Source organism: Triticum urartu, chromosome 4A, assembly GCF_056163025.1.
Source record: "Triticum urartu cultivar PI428250 chromosome 4A, HENAU_Tu73, whole genome shotgun sequence".
NCBI classification, from domain to species: domain Eukaryota; kingdom Viridiplantae; phylum Streptophyta; class Magnoliopsida; order Poales; family Poaceae; genus Triticum; species Triticum urartu.
In genome coordinates, this window is record NC_141876.1 from 595729691 (window position 1) to 595742782 (window position 13092).

The 13092-nt window shown below is 47.4% G+C and overlaps 2 pseudogenes across 1 annotated transcript; both read left to right on the plus strand.

The window, feature by feature from the left end:
• Positions 1-1851: 1851 nt before the first annotated feature.
• LOC125554364 (uncharacterized) lies at positions 1852-6851 on the plus strand (annotated as a pseudogene). Its single transcript, XR_015602186.1, has 3 exons — positions 1852-2026; positions 3690-3764; positions 3988-6851. The product of XR_015602186.1 is annotated as an uncharacterized LOC125554364 (transcript).
• A 3519-nt stretch (positions 6852-10370) lies between these two features.
• On the plus strand, positions 10371-12130 carry LOC125554955 (uncharacterized; annotated as a pseudogene).
• Positions 12131-13092: the final 962 nt, after the last annotated feature.

Sequence of the window (13092 nt, forward strand, 5' to 3'; positions counted from 1 at the left end):
CCGTGTGACGGAGAGGTATCTCTGGGCCCACTCGGTAGGACATCATCATAATGTGCACAATGTGATCAAGGAGTTGATCACGGGATGATGTGTTACGGAACGAGTAAAAGAGACTTGCCGGTAACGAGATTGAACAAGGTATCGGGATACCGGCGATCGAATCTCGGGCAAGTATCGTACCGCTAGACAAAGGGAATTGTATACGGGATTGATTAAGTCCTTGACATCGTGGTTCATCCGATGAGATCATCGTGGAACATGTGGGAGCCATCATGGGTATCCAGATCCCGCTGTTGGTTATTGATCGGAGAACGTCTCGGTCATGTCTGCATGTCTCCCGAACCCGTAGGGTCTACACACTTAAGGTTCGGTGACGCTAGGGTTATAGAGATATTAGTATGCGGTAACCCGAAAGTTGTTCGGAGTCCTGGATGAGATCCCGGACGTCACGAGGAGTTCCGGAATGGTCCGGAGGTAAAGAATTATATATAGGAAGTGCTATTTCGGCCATCGGGACAAGTTTCGGGGTCATCGGTATTGTACCGGGACCACCAGAAGGGTCCCGGGGGTCCACCGGGTGGGGCCACCTGCCCCGGGGGGCCACATGGGCTGTAGGGGGTGTGCCTTGGCCTATATGGGCCAAGGGCACCAGCCCCAAGAGGCCCATGCGCCAAGAGAGAAAAAAAAGGGGAGAGTCCTACAAGGGGAAGGCACCTCCGAGGTGCCTTGGGGAGGATGGACTCCTCCCCACCCTTGGTCGCACCCTTCCTTGGAGGAAGGGGCAAGGGCTGCGCCTCCCCCTCTCCCTTGGCCCTATATATAGTGGGGAAAAGGAGGAGCAACCATACCTAAGGCCTGGCGCCTCCCTCTCCCTCCCGTGACACATCTTCTTCCTCCCGCAGCGCTTAGCGAAGCCCTGTTGGAATCCCGCTACTTCCACCATGCCGTCGTGCTGCTGGATCTCCATCAACCTCTCCCTCCTCCTTGCTGGATCAAGGCGTGGGAGACGTCTCCGTTCCGTACGTGTGTTGAACGCGGAGGTGCCGTCCGTTCGGCACTAGGATCATCGGTGATTTGAATCACGACGAGTACGACTCCATCAACCCCGTTCTCTTGAACGCTTCCGCGCACGATCTACAAGGGTATGTAGATCCACTCCTCCCTCGTTGCTAGATGACTCCATAGATAGATCTTGGTGACACGTAGGAAAATTTTGAATTTATGCTACGTTCCCCAACATACAATGCACCTTGGGTCGCGCTATTCGTCACCTTGGATGAGGAATATTTATTCTTCACCCCCTCTCTATTTTGACATTTATGCACCGTATTTCTACGTTTCGTAAAATTTGCCTTATTTCATACATAAAAAGAGAACGTAAGAAAATATGTACTTTCCGTAAAAAATATTTTATGTTACGTAAACTTATAAATGTAAAAACATAGTGTAAAACATATATAAAATGTGTTTTTTCTGATCTTATAACCTATATTTTTGTTTTTTACCAAATTTTACATATTGAATCAATATGCATGTAACTATCTATATTCTAAATGTAATTTATTTAGGAAGCGATTGTAAGATTACCTCGGGTGAAGAATAAAGCATCATCCGCATGAAGAAGAGCAAGCTTGAGCATCGCCGCATGCATCGCAGAAGAAGGCAGATGTTTGAGTCAAGACAGAATGTGAGTAACCAAGCTGAAAAGGCCGCAATGCAAGTAACGAGGAACTGAGAAGGCCGCAATGCAAGTAACGAGAAGCTATCGTCCGCTCTCGTGAAGACATCCTTATCCTCGCTCCAAAAAGCTCTGCCATATGAATAAAGAAGAGAAGGCTCCCTAGCGCCTCCCTCGCGACTATAAAAGGAAGGGCTGGCTTCAGGAGAGGAGGACAAGAGCAGCGACGGAGTCCAGAGCCTCGAGCAAGAAGAGCAGCCTCGAGAGCACTCTTAGTAGTAGCAGTACCACCACCACTTGTAGAATCGCCACCATATCAAAGGCGCTGTAACCGCCAAGAATAAGAAGGTATCCTTCCTAGTTCGTGTAATCCCTTCGGGGCTTTCCAAAATGGAAAGCCATATGTAAATTATGTTGTTGAAATGAAGTAGTTTTGTGCTTCACTTGATACTTTTATTTATGAATTTATGGAACGAGTTCTTATGCTAGGGATCCTATAGGAAAAACCTCTGACAGTAGTTCTACGTGTAGCCTTGTGTGGCGTTTCAAAGAGAACCTTATGGCCATAGAGAAATGTTCACTTCGGGTGAAACTGCTTGGGAAGATGATAAGAATTTACCCCATAAGTTTGAATTCAAAAATTTCAAGTGAACGAAATTAGCTTCATCTGATACAATGAGAAATATGGTGAGTATTGCGTAGGATATCACACCACTGCGAACACCACCGGTTGTACTGTTGGCCTCGCTAGCCCACGATAGATCCTGCATAAAATATAAACAACTCAGTAAAGAATAGATTGTGCAAACAACGATGAATTAAATATTGCAGTGAATATAATATTAGACTAATCGCACATTACCTACGCATATTAGCTTAATTACACATTAGCCTAAACGCATATTAAACTAATCGTATATTAACTTAAACGCATACTAACCTAAGCGCATACTAATTTAAAATAATGTTATCCCTATATATATAACATGCTTATGAACGCATGCGCGTACATCCTATCCCTATGAACCTATAAAATATTGAGCCGGCATAACATCTTGAGATTTATGGCTTTAAAATTATAATTCTGTAGCGAACCAACCTGTGGTTGGATGGTTAGAGGGACTGTGGTATCTCCAGCATATCATGGTTCAAATCCTAGTGCTCGCATTTATTTCTGGATTTATTTCCGGCGATGCACATTTAGTGGGAGTCTCGTCGAAGACGAGGTGCCTACGTGACTTTGTAAATTTCAAGATGATATGTCGGTTCCGTCTTTCGGAGGTACTCATAGGGATAGGGTATATGTGTGTGCGTTCATAAGGGTGAGCGTATGCGCGTGTATATAAGCGCTTGCATTTGTACAACATTCAATTTTTTTATAGTTCTATCATGTCTTGTGAATTATATCTCACAGATAAATAAACAAGGAAGGCAAAAATACCTCCTAAACCGAGGATAACACCCGCGCAAAAAATAACCCCCAAAGATATAGTAACTTTTAGTCCCGTGGATGCTCCAAGGATTCTGCAAATCCCCTTAAGTCTTCGTGAATTTGATGGTTTCATCGCATGGCATCCCGATAAAAAAGAGATTTTCTCCGTTCGTACAGCATACATAATCCAATGGTTACATAAATTTGGGACGCATGCAAATGACATCAGTCGACCAGGAGGTTATGCTACTCTAGTGGTGTGGAGTACATTATGGAAGCTACAAATTCCACGTGAAGCTTCCATATTTTGTTGGCGTTTACTGCACAGAATTCTGTATACTCGCTAATAGACATGTCGGGGTAATCGGAGGGTGCCCAATTTGCCACCAGAGCTCTGAAGGTATTCGCCATCTATTCTTCACGTGTATTCACTCGAGAGATATGTGGAACCGGCTTGTATTGGCAGATTTTATCAACACTGTAGCAAATGTTGATAGATCTGGGTCGGTCATTATGGAGTATATCTTGTCTACTGATCAAACGCCACAACATCTAATGCCGACATTGGACATTAAACAGGTCATAGTGGTGGGATGTTGGTATCTCTGGTGGACACGCCGCCTTATAACACATAATTAGAGTTGCCCGCCACTGGTAAGATGGTCTTTCTCGGTCTTAGCGATTACAAGCAACTATCATCGAGCCACGGCGAAGATAGTTGTGACAGGCAAGATGGTTGAAGCCGGACCCAAAGTTTGTCAAACTTAATGTGGACATGGCGTTTTTTGGGACGAAGGAGTTGGAGCTACGACATGAATTATTAGAGATGAACGAGGTATTTTTCTCGCAGCTCAATGTAAGTTTACCCCCTATGCAGCGGACGCAATGTAATCAGAGGCAATGGCGATGAGGGACGGACTAAACTTGGCAAATAGCCTAGGGTTCCAGCGGGTTGAAGCGGAATCCGACTCGCTAACGGTGATCAACTGCTGTTCCGGTCAGAGTACTTGGTGGGACGCGACAGCAACGATATTCGTGAAATGTATGGACATCTCTACCTTGATTGGAAAGGTCAAGTTTAAGTATTGCTTTAGATCAGCAAATCAAACGGAGCATGCGCTAGCTAGGTTTAGTTATTATAATAAAGCTTCTTCTAGTTGGATCGACGAGCCTCCAGATTGTCTGATGAGCAAACTCGTAGATAATGTATCTCTACTGATTAATCAATAAAGCTAGCCATGATGGCCTTAAAAAAACACACGTAAAATCAGTGGAACGTCACCGGCCAGGACTGATATGACGTAGCGCAGAGCAGCAGCAATTAACCCAGGCATAAACGAAGCACAGGTGGCCGGGTGTCGATCGAAATATACAATTGTAGACCATGCTGGACTCCAACACATCATCTTCTCTCATATATGCAGTCGATCGCTCGATCGAGAGGAGAAAGCAACTAGCTAGGGGGACGACCACGGCTCGGCCATGGCGACGCAGCACAAGACGGCGTCGACGCACAGGTCCGCGATCGTCCGCGGGGCGCACCAGCTCGACATCGTCGGCTACAGCACGCGCCGTAATGTTCGGCGCCGACAACACCATCAGGTCCCGGAGTTTCGACGCCGGCGGCTTCGTCTGGGCCCTCGTATGCCGCTTCGTCGCAAAACCAGAGCAAGCGCGGGGCCTCACCCTAGCGTCAATCTCCATAGAGCTCTCGAGGAACCAGACCGACGAGGACGTCGTCGCCATGGCCAGCGTCCGGATCGACGACCCCACAGGCTGTGGCCGCTACCCCGGCGCAGAGTGGCACAGCGCCGAGCCCCACATCTTTCCGGCCAGGTCCAGGAAGGCCGTCGCCTGGGAGCTTTCCGTCCCCGACATGTTCCTGGAACACCAGGAACGCTACGTCATGGACGACTGCCTTACCATCCACTGCACCGTGGACGTTATCCGGGAGGAGTCTGTAGATGGGACCACCAGGAACTACTCGGTCGTTGTGCCTCCGCCGCCGAGCCTATCCCAGGACATCCATAGGCTCCGGCAGGAGATGTGGTGGCCGGACGTGACGTTCGTGGTCGACCAGACCAAGATCCAAGCGCACAAGCTCGTGCTAGCCATGCGGTCGCCGGTCTTCGCTGCACAGTTCCACGGGGAGATGAAGGAGAAGACCATGCGCAGCCTACGGATCGACGACATGAGCGCATCGACATTCAACGCCATGCTCCACTTCATTTACACCGACGAGCTGGCCCAAACCAACAAAGGAACATGCCACTTGGCAATGGTGCGCGACCTCCTCGTGGCCGCAGACCTATATGACCTGGAGAGGCTTAGGCTCATGTGTGAGAACATACTGTCCAAGAGCATCACGGTTGGCAACGTCATGTCGACGCTGATGCTGGTGCACAACAGGCACAGCTGCCGACAACTCGAGGCCTCGTGTGTTGAGTTCATAGCGTCCGACCCTGACATCTACAACGCCGTGCAAGCCACCAATGAGTACAAGGAGCTCGAGAAAGAATGCCCCTCTTTTATATACGAGATCACTAAGAAATTAGCCACGACGTGCGGTGGCTCGCAACAAATCTCCATCTACTTCTTCCACCGGTTGTGGCACTGATAGCAGCAGAGAGAGCGTGTCGAGGTATAACCCATCAGCGGTGATGATCGGCACACACGAGTTTAGGATCGAAAGCTTGAAAGCCATCAGGAAGACGCACAGTGGTGGTCAATACATCCAATCTGGCAGTTTTCAAGTGGGGGGATACGAGTGGGCCATAAGTGTGTACCCATCCGGGTTTGAAGGGGACGAGACCGAGTACATTGGCCTCTTCCTTAGGCGGTTGAGTTATAACAATGACGACGAGGATGCTGATGATGACAACGACGATGGCGGCGGCGTGGACGGCGACAACAATGATGCTCATGCTGATGACTACGTCAAAGCTTTGTTCAGCTTTAAACTCAAAGACCCCACTGGTAACTCACCGTCACGCCAAAAAATAATTTCACACGTCTATGATAATGGCTTAGGTGAGGGCTACGGATTTTCAGACTTCATCACCATGGAATTAGTGAATTCACACTACGGGTCTCTCACTGTCCAATGTCGAGTTGAGGTAACCACAATGTCCTGCACTAGCAGCACCGTCGTAGCCGGCACCGTGATACCCGTGCCACAGTCCAACTTGGCACTACACCTCGAGCAGTTGCTAGCGAGCGAGAGCGGCTGGGATGTCATGTTCCTCGTCGAGGACAGCGAGATCCCCGCGCATGGGCTTGTGGTCGCCACACGGTCACCGGCGTTACACGAGGAGGTGGAATGGGCTACCGGCATGGACCATGTAAAAATTGATGCCATGAGAGCCACTGTTTTCAAGGCCATACTCCACTTCATCTACACGGATGAGCTACCTCGTGTCGATGACCTTGTCCCCGTTGTCGGTGGTGATTCCACGATGATAGCAGGAGAGATGCTGGCGGCGGCGAGCCGGTTCCGACTGGAGAGGATGAAGCGGCTGTGCGAGAACCTGTTAGCGGAGAACATCACGCCGAAAAACGCACTGGCCACGCTAAGAATCGCGGGACGCCACGGTTGCACCGAGCTGGAAGGTCACTTCGTTGAGTACATGTCCCTGCCACACGTCGCCAAGGACGTGATGAAATCCCTCAAGTCCTTTCTGTAAGGTGGAAACGTTGGTCGTGAAAACAAACATGTACTCCTTGTAAATTTATAGCACCTGCCTAATAATAGTAATTAACACAGTCCATTATTTACTGCTCCCTCACTATTCTACTCCACGTCGATATGACCGGCGGCTTCGCCTGGCCTCTCAAACTGTGGTGGCCTACGTGTGCACTCGTCTATGCGATGCACCGATCTGAAACTGCCAGAGCGCAATTTGTATTTACTTTTTTTAAGTCAATCACCTAGCATGACTCGTTTGAGAAAACAGTAACATTCTTAGTAAACGATTCAGGATATATATCCCAGGTACTACTTCCATCCAGAAATATTTATAGAAGAAATGGATGTAAGGACAAGTATTTGCCGATGGAGGGAGTACAAGATACTACTATATGCGAAGAGAAAGCATTCCTAGATAGCTCATGGCCTACAAACCTGAACCTTATCAGAACCAAACAACATAGTATATAATATTGCATTCTACATGTATATAGTTGACAACGTTGTTGCCGAGAAGCCGCCGTTCTGCATTGTTTTCACTACTTGCATGCTGCTGTTCAAGTATCAAACCCTACATGAAAGCATCAGGTATCTGTGGGAGCTTGCAGTGTCCATGACAATCTCTTATCACCACCCATGTTCATAATTAATCAACATCATACCTTCAACTGGTTTTCTCCATGGGACTTGTTTGTTTCACTGTTTTTCGGTCGGTACCATGATTATGGTACTATATCCAAAACCTTTACTGTCACCCCTCATCGGTTGTACCACGTCATCTCACCGTTTGCAACATCCTTCATTGACAGTTGTAGCATTTCAGATAGAACGGTTGTAGCATTTATTGTTGTTGCTTGCAATGCCGTCGCAACATTTTTCGTCGCCGTTTGTAGCATCCAGCCGTGCCGCTTGTAGCAAAAAAAACACGCTAACGTCACTCGATTGAGACTTCGTTAAGTCTCCATCGACTGAGTTCTAGACACACCCTTTAGTTAGGCTGGATTTTTTTCCGTCCATATTTATTAGCAAACCGTGTTTTTTCAGTAGGCCTCTCATGGAAGAGGCGATTAGATGATGGTCTAGCTACCCTTGGCCGCCGGTGCCACCGCCGCTGGTTCCTCTGCCCTCCGCAAGCCGTTGCGGCGGCTGGAGAGTGGGGGAATCTCAGATCAGATGTCCGGTCCCTGTAGGGTCTTTGAGTTATTTGTCTTCGGTGTAGGGGCATCGGAGGTGACAAGAATAAAGGTCCTTCTGCCCGCCCCAAATCGGTGTTCTTCCTCGGAAGATTGTTGATGGGCTGGAGTTTGGAGTCGATCGTCGGGCTTAGGTCCGGCATGATAAGTGTCGATCTATGGCGGCGACATCATGTGGAGGGGATGGTGTCACAACATATTGGTGTCCTCAAGTTCCGCCTCCGTCTGATGAAGCTCAGCCAGCTACGGCTTCGTCGGGGAACTTGCGAGTTTGGTGTCCCTCCCCTCTGTCGGGATGGAGATAGGATTAATATCCCAGGCCTTCTCGGTCCTGGCCAATGATCTCGAGAGATCATGGTTGTCAGCATCTTCTGGTTTACATCGACGACTTCCCAACCGTGCTGCTACAAGCACCTTGGTTTTTTCAAGCTTTGTCCGACACGAGCTTTGCTACGTCAGAAGCCCAGAGGCGGCATCAAGCTCTGCTCACGGTGCGCCGTTGAGGGCTGCAGAAGGAAGATGGTGCTGCAATTTTCAAGTCCGGAGTACAAGTTGCACTACCCAATGGTACACTGCTTGTGGAGACTACATGTATGTTTTTTTTGTGGGGTGAAAGAGAGTTTTATTCCATAGAAACAAAGTTACAATCAACTGGCAAAAGCTCAGTGATACAAGATGGATAATTCTATAGCTAACAAGCCGTGATACACTGTAACCTCCCAAAGTTTGCCACGCAATCTGCTACTCTGCTTTGGCTTCTAGAAATCCGATCCAAAATATTCGGGGCCAATGAAGAAAGAACCATAGAGGAATTAGACTGGATTACCAGCTGTAGGGTTGATCGCTCCATGGTGATAGTAAGACCTTCTCTCAACGCATGTAGTTCCGCTTCAAGCTTATCGTTACAGAAGAAAAGGTAACGCGTAGGCTGCAAAGATCGGTCCACCACCTGAGTTTCTTAGGATCAGCCCTGAACTCGCGGTTCCATCAAAGTAAAATGAGCCGTCGATCGACAAGGCGACTTGCCCAGCAGCTGGAACAGGCCATGGATTAGATTGTGAAAACGTTTTATTCCTCTGTTCACGTGTGAACTCATACTCCACCATCTTTCCTTTTATCATCTCTTCTACGCTATACTTCTTTACCATGTAGCACGTCCGTCCTCAAATTCCTGATTCTCCATATCGGGTGCGCGCGGAACGTACGGGACACACTGGTGCGGTCGGGCTCGTCGGGCACGTCGGGTGCACGCGAGACGTGCGGGACACACTGGTGCGGTCGGACTCGTCGAACGCGTCAAGTATGCGCCGGACGTGCGGGACGCAGCGGAAGCCGTGGCAAAGTGCGTGCGTGGTGTAGTGTGTGTGTGCTCGTGGCTGTAGCGTGTGTGCGTGCGTCGCGTAGCTGGGCGTGAATTAGTGGCCGGTTGGGGTGGCCGGGTCATGCGTGCATGCGTTAGATGGATAAGCTAGATGCGTGGGTGTGCCGGCGAAGTAAGTGGGTATGCATGCGTGCGGTTAGTTAGTGTGTACGTGCGCACGGAAACTTGGGGGCTGCGTTGCTGTGCCACTACAAAGCCATGGCCACTTGTGTGTTTTCAGATTGGAGTTTGGTGCTCTTGGAACAGTAACGGGGCTGCGTGGTGCGGCCGGGTGAAACTCCTGGGTATTCTGCTCTTTCTTCTATCTCTAGTTCTGAGTGAGAGAGAGAGAGCTGCAACAACATATACAACACCTAAAATTTTCAACACTAAATTCGAAATACATAAAAGGATACAAAAAGACAATTCCAATATGAATAGTGTCACAAGACCAAAGCTAAAATGTCCCTATTCACATTTGAATTCGTCTCTTTTAGTATCTATATGTGTATTTTGAGTTCGAGGTTAAAAAATTAGGGGTTCTAAACACCTATCCTGTGAACATCCACGATTTCTATTTTGAAATTTGCGGATACTTCAAAATTTGAGTTTTGTGACATTGGAGCATGGTAGCACCTAAGCCATGGAACAGCTGATATCCTCTTGATCTTGTATACTGCCAGAGTGGACATGTTAATTCCCAATAGAACTCCGTAGGATCTTCCATGCGGTGGATGACAATGCCGCACAAAATTTAATCCCCACTAAGGTAACAATTTCGCATGTGATTGGGAGTAGATCATATCATGTATTTTCACTAATTGCATGATGCATTACTTTGAAATTATATTATAGGGTAATTTCAAATTTATAGTGAATTTGGTGCTTGCTAATTAATTACCTTAGGCTGGTGCCAATGAACGGTCTCTTCCGGGTCATTCCATGTCATCCAAATTATCTAGATCTAGGTTGGTGTCGTTTCTTTTGACGTGTGCATATTAAGATCTTCCAAGGATATTTTTGTGTCCCTCTTTCCCTATGTGCACTGGATCTGTAGCCTCACGGGATCACTCCAGCTCAGCCCCGGTCCTACATGGCAGCTTCGTCTCCAGATCTTCCTCTCTTTTGACGTCTCACTCTGAATTATTACCCTGCCTAGGCATGGCATTGCTGACAAGAGCGGTCTCTGTGCTTGCATACGGCAATATCCTCTCTCTTATTTAATTACCTCACCAGCTCGGCGCTGATCCTACATGGCAGCTGACGATAAGCACTAAGGGACTCGAAGAAGTTTAAATTGAGTAGGAGTAGCAGCAGCTTGAGTCCATAGATTTCAGTCGACACATAACAACGAAAACCAAGTTTGAATTGGAAGGCAGTTGTGGGCCTTGCGGCCACGGACGAACAGTACTGATCACTTGCAACAGATGCGCGCGCGCACACACACTATAAGATAACATGCACCACCCAAGGAGTTTTTGCCAAGAGCACTTGTGAATCACTTGCATCCCAAACAAGTTTTCTTACCGATAGTTGTTGTGTTTGTGTAGACATAGCATACTTCAGCTGAATCCATGGCGAAATGCTGGCTGCTGCTCCACTTCTTGGCGTTCGTCTTGCCGGCGGCGAGCGCTACGACGTGCCACTCCGATGACCTCCGCGTGTTGCGGGGCTTCGCCGGGAACCTCAGTGGTGGTGGCGTGCTCCTACGCACCACGTGGTCTGGCGCCTTGTGCTGCGGCTGGGATGGTGTCGGCTGTGACGGCCAAAGTGGACGTGTCACGGCGCTGTTGCTCCCGGGGCGCGGACTTGCGGGGCCCATCCCAGGAGCATCATTGGCGGGCCTTGTGCAGCTGGAGGAGCTCAACCTATCCAATAACCAACTGATTGGCACCATCCCATCGTGGATTGGTGAGCTTGATCACCTTCGCTATTTGGATCTCTCCGGTAATTCATTGGTTGGCGAGGTACCCAAGAGTTTGATAAATCTCCAGGGCCTCGCCACCACTGGTCGTTTACTGGGTATGGCTTTCACTAGCATGCCATTGCATGTGATGCGTAACAGAAGAACACTCCAACAACAACGACCAAATATCATATCTGGGACCAACAACAAAGTCCCGTCTGGTAGAACCAACATTCTATCCGGGAATGACATGCACTTTCATATTTGGAAACAGCAACACTGTGGCTGGGAGCAACAATACCATCACAACTGAGAGCGACAATACCGTAACGGGTAGCAACCATATCGTATCTGGGAGCAAACATATCGTAACTGACAACAACGATGTTGTTTCCGGGATTGACAATAATGTATCCGGGAGCTTCCACACCGTATCCGGGAGTCACAATACTGTATCCGGGAGCAACAATACCGTATCTGGAAGCAACCATGTTGTGTCTGGGAGCAACAAAGTCGTGACAGGAGGTTAATGATTTGTCAATCAGTGTAGCTCACAATCAATTGGCCATGCCAATTGTGTTATGTAACTCCATGGATATAGCATCCTTTTCCTACTTTAAATAAAATTTCCAGAAATTATCTTACATACTTGCTTACATTAATATCAGTTGCAACGATTTTGGTGTTTTCTTCTTTGGGGCGACGATTTCTTACACATGTCTCGAACGTAAATGCCTTAAGTTCTACATCGACAACTACTCAGTCACTGCTTCTTGGCTACACGGATGGAGGCCCAGAGACAGGAATGACCTTTGCTCACGACGCACCGCGAGTGGATGCGGGAGGAAGAAGATTCGACACCGCCAATGACTTCGATTTTTTTTTCAATCTCAATAACGGTGTTTTTAAGGGTATATACTACTTATTATGTGATATTTAACCTTTTGAGAAAAATAATATATTTCAATTTCAATAAGGCTGTTTTTCAAATAATTTTTCAAATTTCCGTAAATTATATACTGCATACATGCATAAACATCTGCATGTATGTGTGCGTGTTGAAGTATATTTAAAAAACTTTAAATATCATGGTAGATATTTCTAAAGCAATCACTCTGACAAATATCTTATGGACATGACTATTTGCATAACGTTCCAACCAACCAGTCTATACCCACCCATACTGATATAACAAATATCTGGTGCATCATCATCCAAATCCGTGATTCTTATCCAGCACTTCATCATGATACCTTATGTGGGGAAACATAATAGACGACCATGTATTCAGTCTTCTTGATTGGTGCAAGGTGAATGCATCTAGATACCTTATGAAAGGAAAGATGGTAAGGTGGTTCTTAACTATACTAGCTAGCTTCATGTTGTCAGACTTAACTTTCAGCATCGGTGGAATGGTTTAGATGACTTTAGGACTTCTCTAAACCCAGCTATCATTTTGGGATTGGTGTGTCTTGCAAGTTATATTAAAGGTGCCCATAAAGACATAATGTGCTGGTATGATTTCCATATTTTTGTTACACATTAAACCCCTTATGTTATGTCATGGCTTCCTTTCAGAAAATTAGGAGGGGGAGGAGGATGTTCAGACCACAAAGTTTCCCAAGAGTGCGGTGGATTACAACTATTTGTTTTGAAGGAGGGTGACCCCCGGCCTCTGCATCTGGGCGATGCATGCAACCAATTTATCAATTATTCACAAAACCTTACAAAGTAATACATCTGTCACTACTCCAATCCATTGATGAAGGGGTGCAGAAAGTGTCAGCCGAACACCCATACCTCTCACCTAAGCCTAACATCTAAATCCGGAGGCCCCA